This window comes from Amborella trichopoda, chromosome 10 (assembly GCF_054954075.1).
Source record: "Amborella trichopoda isolate Santa Cruz 75 chromosome 10, AtrichopodaSantaCruz75HAP2 v2.0, whole genome shotgun sequence".
Lineage (NCBI taxonomy): Eukaryota > Viridiplantae > Streptophyta > Magnoliopsida > Amborellales > Amborellaceae > Amborella > Amborella trichopoda.
In genome coordinates, this window is record NC_142345.1 from 39,071,368 (window position 1) to 39,080,111 (window position 8,744).

The 8,744-nt window shown below is 31.7% G+C and overlaps 1 long non-coding RNA gene across 1 annotated transcript; it reads left to right on the forward strand.

Moving 5' to 3' along the window:
• The first annotated feature begins 5,318 nt into the window (after window positions 1-5,318).
• LOC148780218 (uncharacterized) lies at window positions 5,319-8,108 on the forward strand. Its single transcript, XR_016041997.1, has 2 exons — window positions 5,319-5,403; window positions 5,600-8,108. It is a non-coding gene; the product is annotated as an uncharacterized LOC148780218 (long non-coding RNA).
• The last annotated feature ends 636 nt before the right edge of the window (window positions 8,109-8,744 follow it).

The following is an 8,744-nucleotide window of genomic DNA, read 5'->3' on the forward strand; positions in this document are numbered from 1 at the left end:
AGATTTTCAAGTATATATTGATCTATTCGATCTGTACCATTTTTTAAAGTTTAAATTTTCTAACTGAAGATAAAAAGAGATTTTGAAGCCTTCATAAGATTTTCGACGCTGAAACGACATCTCTAAATAAATTTTATTGGTGCACCTGACTTCTACAGTATAAGAAGGCAACCTTATACGAACGTCATCCTTCTTTTTATATTTTAGTAGATTGTAGTCAAATCTTTAAGGGGAGAATATTTGTTAAAGAAAAACAATTATATAGAGCCTCAGCTCTAAACAATCAAATTAGTGCCCACCTCAAAAATTTCACTAGAAGAGGTTGTTTGGATGCCCAAATACCCTCAAATCGATAATCTTGATATCAAGATGTATGGACATGAAAAACAATGCATCTTGTAACCCATTTTTGGGCCATTAATTTTTAAAATTTTCAAGTTTTCATATATCTGTTCAATCGACACTATTTTTGAAGCCTTACATTTTATAATTAAATATAAAAATATATTTTAAGGCTATCATAAAGATTTCTAATATTCAAACAACAATTCTCGTTTCTATTTAAAGGTGCGTTTTATTTTGATTGTCTGGAACCTTCGCTGTATACAAACTGCACCCTTTGTTAAATATGATTAATTGTACGTACAGTTTAAGATTTCTTTTCTTTTGGGTGTAAAAACAAACAAAATATTTTGAAATAGAGAGGAAGCGGGAGACCCATGAGCTATAAAAGGGTTTGATTAAAGTTCCTTTTTTCGTGTGTGTTAAGCTTCCTTTTTCATCAGGAATTTATTTTTCCCATAGTTTTTCTTTCCTTCTCATGAGGGTTTTGCACGGGTATCAGCGGGCCTCTCTTTTACTTTATTTTCCTATTAATTGTTCACCTATCATTCTTTCCATATATTTATGGTGGTTTTTATGCAGATGCTTTTTCTTATTTTTTACTTTGATTTTGGGGTAGAAAAAAAATGAAGTTTAACTAAGATTGCAACATTATACTACATAAGTAAAGTAAAGTTGACGCAATGTAAAATTACTAACACCTGGCAAAATCCACCACATTTTAGAGCGATCCACAAGAATCGACTGACACCATTTGAAATTTACTGGCAACAACAACTAATAAAATAACTGTATTTAAAAATAGAAATAAAAATCAAGAAGAAAAAACGAACGTGTAGATTTGAGCTCTCCACTACAGGCCAACAAACACAAGAGAAAAAAAAATACCTATGAGAAAGCTCCTCTCTGTCTATATAGCAAACTGCCACTTTTTCATTCCAAAAAAATATCAACTCTTTAGAATGTTGTGCCTCGTTTTATATCAATATTGTTTCTTCTACCTTTGCATAACCACTGCATGGAACAAGTTCTCGTATGCAGCTTCCTACTTACTACCGTCATCATAGTATGTCAGAGCTAGATTTTGCGCCAAACTTTGGGTTAGCTCCTTCATTTGCCTTCTTAAATTTTGTACCTCTATATCTCGGAAGTCTCATCCTCATTAGATGGGCTTATTCCTGTTACTCAGACATATACCATAACTACGAACCATAACACCTATCAATGAACATCACGATCCGCAAGAATTGACTGACCCTCTGATACCACCTGACGCGGTTTGAAATTTACCGACAACAACAACTGATAAAATAGCCATGTTTTAGAAAAAAATAAAAATTAAATGAATATGCGAATCCGAGTTCTCCGCTACGAGCCCACAAACACAAGAGAAATGTTTCTCTCTCCATAGCAAATAACCACTTTTTCACTCCACAAAATATCAACTCCTCTTGACAATGGTTGTGCCTCCTTTTTATATCAATATTATTTATTTTCTCTTTGCATAACCACCTCACAAAAAGATCACACCATTCCTTGCAAAATCAACCTACCAAACTTTTGTAGTTATATCTTATTATTTTATTTTATTTTTTAAAAAAACCTTGTTTCCAAAAAAAAAAACTTTAATAAATACCTACTAAAACATAAGACTCAACTTTTTTATTAAGAAAATATGGACTCCTAAAGAAAGTATGAACTCTTTTTTTTAAGAAAATATGGACTCTTAAGAAAAGTACATATTTTATTAAAGTAACTTTAAAAAACATACAATCCTATTTTTAATATTTGACTCTAATAAAATAAAAATTTGATTCTAAAAAATAAAAAATACACTCATGAAAATAAAGAAATAATTAAGTCCTAAAAAGTTTGGGAAGAATGAAAACTACTAAATACATCTGATCTTCATCTGCATCATTCTCCTCTGGTTAAAATTACCGACACAGTGTAAAATTCCTGACGACTAATGCCTGGCAAAATCTTCCATATTTTAGACAGATAAATAAAAATAGAGAAAGAAATCATAAAAAGATATCCAAGCCTCCACCATGTACCCACAAGCAAAAGAGAAGAAGAAAGAAAACCCATGAATATGTTTCTCTTTCTCTAAATTTATTTCACAAACTATAAAAGAACGATTCAATTTTATTCATGGAATAAAACTCATTTAAAAGATCAACTACCTTCCTTTTATACTACATTTCCTTCCCTTTTTCAAGATGAGGATGTCTCCAAAAGTTACTTCATCCCATTAAAGGAAAGCAACCCACCAAATCTTTCCTATTTATCTCTTATTTGCTTCTTTTTTAAAGCAAGATTCCCAAAAAATTGACTCTAATAAATGCTACTTTTACCTAAAAAGAAATATGGCCTCCTAAGGAAAGGACAGACTCTTTTTCGTAAGAAACTACGGACTCCTAAGGACTTTATGAAAGTGACCTTAAAAAAAATATTAATCTTATTTTTAAAAATTGACTATAATAATATATATATATATATATATATATATATATATATATATATATATATATACTCATAAAAAATAAATCAATAATTAAATCCCAAAAATTTGAAAAAAATAATAAATAATAAATCCATCTAATCTTGATCTGCATCAAAGATACATCTTTTCTTGATATGTATGAATATAAAAAACAAAAAATTAATTTTTTAAAAAAATACATCTTTTAACAAGTTATCTAGATTGTCTATTTTTTTTCAAGATTTTCAAGTGCATATTGATCTATTTGATCTAATACCATTTTTAAATTTTATAATTAAAATTGAATATGGATATTCTAATTATTGTTGGAACTACATCTTTTGACAAAATCTAAAAGCGTAAGGTCACCTCATATATATATATATATATATATATATATATATATATATATATATATATATATAAAGGCCAGGCTAAGCGTACGGATGGCCCACATAAAAAGCACTTGTGTATGCTCATATCAAGAATATCTAGCTGAACGGATGGCCTTGATTAAAGGATAGGATACACTTGAAAAATCCAAACCGTAGAACACTCCAATGCAAGAATTTGTGCACACATCAAGAGCATGGTTTTCATATCGAAGGCCCCAAGTGTTGAAATTTGATTGGCCCAGCCCTTAGGGAAAGAAAGTAGAAAATTCCATTCCATAGGAATGAACCACTATAGAAGAAGTTAAAAGAATATGACAATTAGGGTTAGAACACATATGAGAGGATGCAACAAGGCCCATGTGTGTGGCTAGTGGCCATGAGTTGTGGTCCACAAGGATCATGTGAATGGAAAGCAACTCAATCCTCTTGAAGACCAAGCACGTGGACATGATGAAGAGTGAGAGTTATGAAAAAATGAGACCATTTATTTTTTAAATATGATAGCTTGGGTGTGTCACAAAATTTGAAAAAAAATTTGTTTGAAGTTTGAGAATGGTCAATGGAATAAATGTATTCATCTAATTTTACATCCAATGATCAAGATTAATTATGACCACTTTGTACCAAAAATAACTAGTCTCATTATATACTTTTTCTTAATTTAAAAGCCTTATTGGATTGTATACATTTAATAGCCCTAGAGAACTCATGATCTCAAAACCCTAACGTGAAACCCTAATTTTGTGGCCTCCCTTGTGATGGATTTCCCAAAGGGAGGTGCCAAAGAGAGGGTATGAGAAGTCAGGGTTCCATAATTCAAGTGCAAAAAAAAAGCGTGAAAAAGTGCATATTATATTGCCTTCTAATCAGATATCCAACAGAGGACTTAAATTGTTGGGAGTCATTTAAAAATATCCTTGCAAATTGGTTTATATCAAATGGCTAGAATGCCCCTACTTGAGCTCTCTAGGGTCACAATTTTCCCTTCGATTTCTAATGCCACCATTCAAAAGGTAAATTCCTCAACCATACGATGAGCAATTTTAGATTTTAACCAGACTTAAAATTGCCTGATTTAGATTTGGATCAAAAGTGACGTATTCTAGGTGGAAAATATAATAATTGTCGGATTTTATTTTATTTTATTTTGTAATCTTTTTTAATTAAAAAGTGTTTCATTCGTCTAGAGACACAATCGTACATTTGCGTTCCCCACGTGTGTGTGTATATATATATATATATATTATAATGATGAATGTAAATGGGTGGCCCCTCCAAAAAAAAATATAAGGAAGAAGTTTATGTAAGGTTAATGCTCTAAGCAATCAAATTAAGGCACACCTCAAAACTTCAATACAAGAAGTTGTTTTGATGCTAAAAACCCTCAAATCTGACATTTTGACCTTAAATACATAGACGTAAAAAAAATGGACATCAATTTTTAAAAATAATACATCTTGTAATGCATTATCTAGACCGTCAATTTTCAAGAGTTTCAAAGAATTCATAGATATGCTTGATATACACTACTTTTAAATCTTAAAATTTCATAATTAGAGATCAAAACACATTTTCAAGCCATCATAAAGATTTTCAGTGCTTGAACGACATCTTTTGATAATATTTGAAGGTACGTTTTACTTTGACTGTTTAGAGCCTCAACCTTATATAAGCCACACCCAAAATAAAATCCAAAGGTCTAAAAATTTTCTCTAAAGTTTATCATTTTTAGTTTCAAAATTTATTATTTTACATAATAATGATCTCCATATTAGAGATTATATATTCCTAAAAAACTAAGTTCAAAATCCATTTTAAAAATTGGTCATAAAGAGGGGATGCCTATTTACATATGAATCAGCAGACTCATAAAAACATTATGCTTATCTAATTCATTTGGAAAGTGTAATGCAGCCCAACTAGGGAATCCAATTTGGATCGGAAGAAGCAGGATTGAATGTGGATTCATTGTCCAATCCAATTTCTAGCCCCTTCTGCTAGAAAAGGTAGGGGCAATTTTGCAAATACTGACAAAAACAAGGGGTGAGATTAACAACACCTTGCATCCCATCTCTCACCTCCAAACTTCTAATAGAACCCCACATTACACTCTCATATGACCATCTCTTTCTCTCTCTAAAATCTCACACAGGAGAAGCTCCTCAGCCATCTCTCTTTCAGGTGAATTCTCATCATAAAACATTTTCCAAATTCATCTCTTCTCTTCTTCTCATTGTATTGTTTCCTTTGCTAATCTTTCTCAATTAATTGGATATTATTTTGCTTTGAGCTTGATGATTTTGGAGGCCAATTCTTTTCTCATATATGAAAATATTGTTCTTTTTTCTTAAATAAATTTTGTTTGGTTGGATTGTAGGTTTTTGAGGATGGAAGATTATTTGCAGAGGTTAATGTGGAATTTGAAGGGGAAGTTGAGAGGATTGAAGACCAAGAAGTACACAAAGGTGGACAAGAGTGAGAGTATGAGAATGGAGATGAGGAGTAGGAAGGCTCAGAAGCTGATTGCTGAGACTTTTAAGATTGCAGATTCACCAGCAAATAAGAGCCTTGTTTTCTAAGAAGGATAAGAGCCTCTTTTCCTTTATTCTTCTTTTTTTTTCCCCTCAAGTGATTGATGTACGGACTTTTAATAATTTTTTTAAATACAAAATGTTCTATTTATAGGTGGAAACCTGTTTCTTTGGTTGTTTTTTTTTTTAAAATTATCCCTCTGTCCGAGGACATCTTAAGACCTAATTTTAATTTTTTCTTTTAAGTTTTTTCATTAGTAGGGTACCACCCTAAAGCTTCGAGCATTGCCCTACTAACGAGAAAACTTTAAAAAAATAAAAAATAAAATAAGAACGAGGATTCCATCTTCAGAGGCAATTTTGAAAAAAAAAAAAAATTACAAAAGAGGTGGGATGACCGACCTTTGTAATTTTTATGTATTTTGTATTTTAGAAAAAAATTTAGGGTTTGTACGTAAAATCACACTTCTTTTTTTTAATGTCAATAGAAAATAATTATTTAATAATGTAACTTTTTTATCTCAGCAGTTGTTTGAAATCACTTTGTCTCTCTCTTTGATTTTTTTTTTCGGGTGAATCAATGTCTGTCTCTTTCCGACACACATTCTTCCGCAATATCGTAGATTTATTTATTTATTTTCAGAAGTGAATGTGAAATACTACTCATGCATCACCGTAACCATGGAACATGTCATCTCCACCATCCCTTCTCTCTCTCATACACAAATAGCATGGTCTACTGATTTTTACAAGTGCTAAAGAGAAATACTGCACATGTATCATCATAACAATTGAACATGTCATCCGGATCATCCCCAATCAACAACAGATGGTGGATATGAGCTGATATTGATTACAGAAAGTAAAGAAACATTTATCATGCTGTTACTATGTTTCAGGCATTTAAGTATGGGTGTAGTTTCTAAATGGTTTTAACCTTAAATAATCTAATTAAGGCCCACGTCTAAATTTTATAATAACAAATAATTTTGGTGTAAATTTTTTTTAAGATTATCTGAAAATCTATTTTCATATCTAATTATAAAATTTTAAACTCAAAAAATGGTTAAAATCAAGTAGATATGTAAACATACAAAAATCTTGAAAATCGACGGTCTAGATAATGTGTTGCAAGATGCATTATTTCTAGGACTCAAAATCTTTGTTTTTTCATATTTATACATCTCAATGTCGAGATGATCAATTGGAGGGTTTTTCAACCTTAAAACAATATTTTCTATAGATTTTTGAGATGCATCTATAATTCTACATTTTTAAGGTTACAACTTTATATAAACTGTTTCCTTTAAATATATACATCTTGATAGGGCGTATAATCCCATCAAAAAAGGGATTCTTATCTCAAGTGTATAATCTCTTTACAACTTTGTCCTAATATCTTTTTTTTTGTTTTGAACTGTTTTTTTTGTAATAATAAGTTATCACAAACCCAAATCTATTAGGATTCAAATTCCAAATAGATTTCTATAAAAAGGAGAGACAAAATATTTATCAATTCTAACATGCTCATTAATAAGGGTCATGCAGCCCTTGCCACCAAGAAAAAGAAAATAAAATTCTCCACAAAATAAATTCCAAAGCTCTTCACGCCATAGCAGAGCAGCATGCCTACCACAACCGTCTCAGAACTGAAAGCCTTCCACGCCACGGACCGAGACATGTATCGTCGACTATGCACATCATGGCTCTTTGGCTCGTCTTAGAGACAATCAACTTTGAAGGAACCGGCTACGCTGATTTGGTCCAAAAGGCCGCCTCCTATGACAACAATGCCTTGAGCCTACTTGGTTTGGAAGCTGAATATTGTATAGCTTTCATGAGGAATGGTTCTGAATCAGGTACATTGCAGAAATTAAGCTCCCACTACGATGGTATTTCGCAAAACCCGAAATACCTGCTAGAGCATATTTCAATGATATTAGGGAGGCCGATTTCTATCTTGGATTTCACTCAAAATTCTTGGAATTCTGCCAAAATTGGAAGAATACATGTCGGAAGGTATTTGACTATGATGAAGTCCCTGTATGCCGAACCGAAAGCCTGAATGAGGAGGTGAAATCTAGGAATTTAGAGGCGACGACACCCATTGATGAAGCACGCACCCAACCTGTCGACTCGACCGGCTACTCTAATGAAGAGTGGGTGCCACTGGCAATGACCGGAATGGAGCAGGCAGAGCCTATCCAAGATGTCATCTTTGAGGACGAAGAGAGCATGGCTCGCCATCTTTTGGGTGACCTCCTCATGTATTTGTAAACTTGAATTATATCGTGGTCCCCCGGATCACCAAATGTGAATCATTTAAAGAAAGTGAAGTTTTTACTATTTATTTTTTATAGAAGTATTTCAAATGTTTCTCGATATAATTTTAAATAAACAATAAATTTATTATACCAAATTCAAAATAGTATACGTTAAAAAATAAGAAAATGGGAAGATGTTTGATTAGTAAATTAGGATGTTTGGTAATTGCAGTAGAAAATTTTGAGGTATTAGAAAAGACTAAAGACGTATCTTATTTCAATTGAGCTTTTACTAATCTCTTAAGATGATTGTGTGAAATTTTTTCGTATCCTATTTCAATTGAGCTTTTACTAATCTCTTATAAAGATTATGTTATATGAAAATTTTTGTTATGATTGTATGTGTAATTTCTTATTTATTACTAATTATTATTTTTATTATTTTTGTTTTTATATGAGAGCTGATGAGTTCAAGCCGAATGTGAGCCCGTTATCATGAATTTAGGCGCTGCCTGTGCTGAAACTTAATTTTCGTGCTCGGATCAAGTCGTTTCAGGCCAAGCCCAAACCAAGCCCATTAACAACACTAATTCTATTTTTTCTTTTCTTTTTTTTTCATCTCAAGTATGAGAAGATGAATATTCTAGTTTCCATAAATCTCTCAAATGTCTCGTTTTTTCTATATTTTTGGGTGCGGTTTGTATAGAGACTAGGCTCTAAATAATCA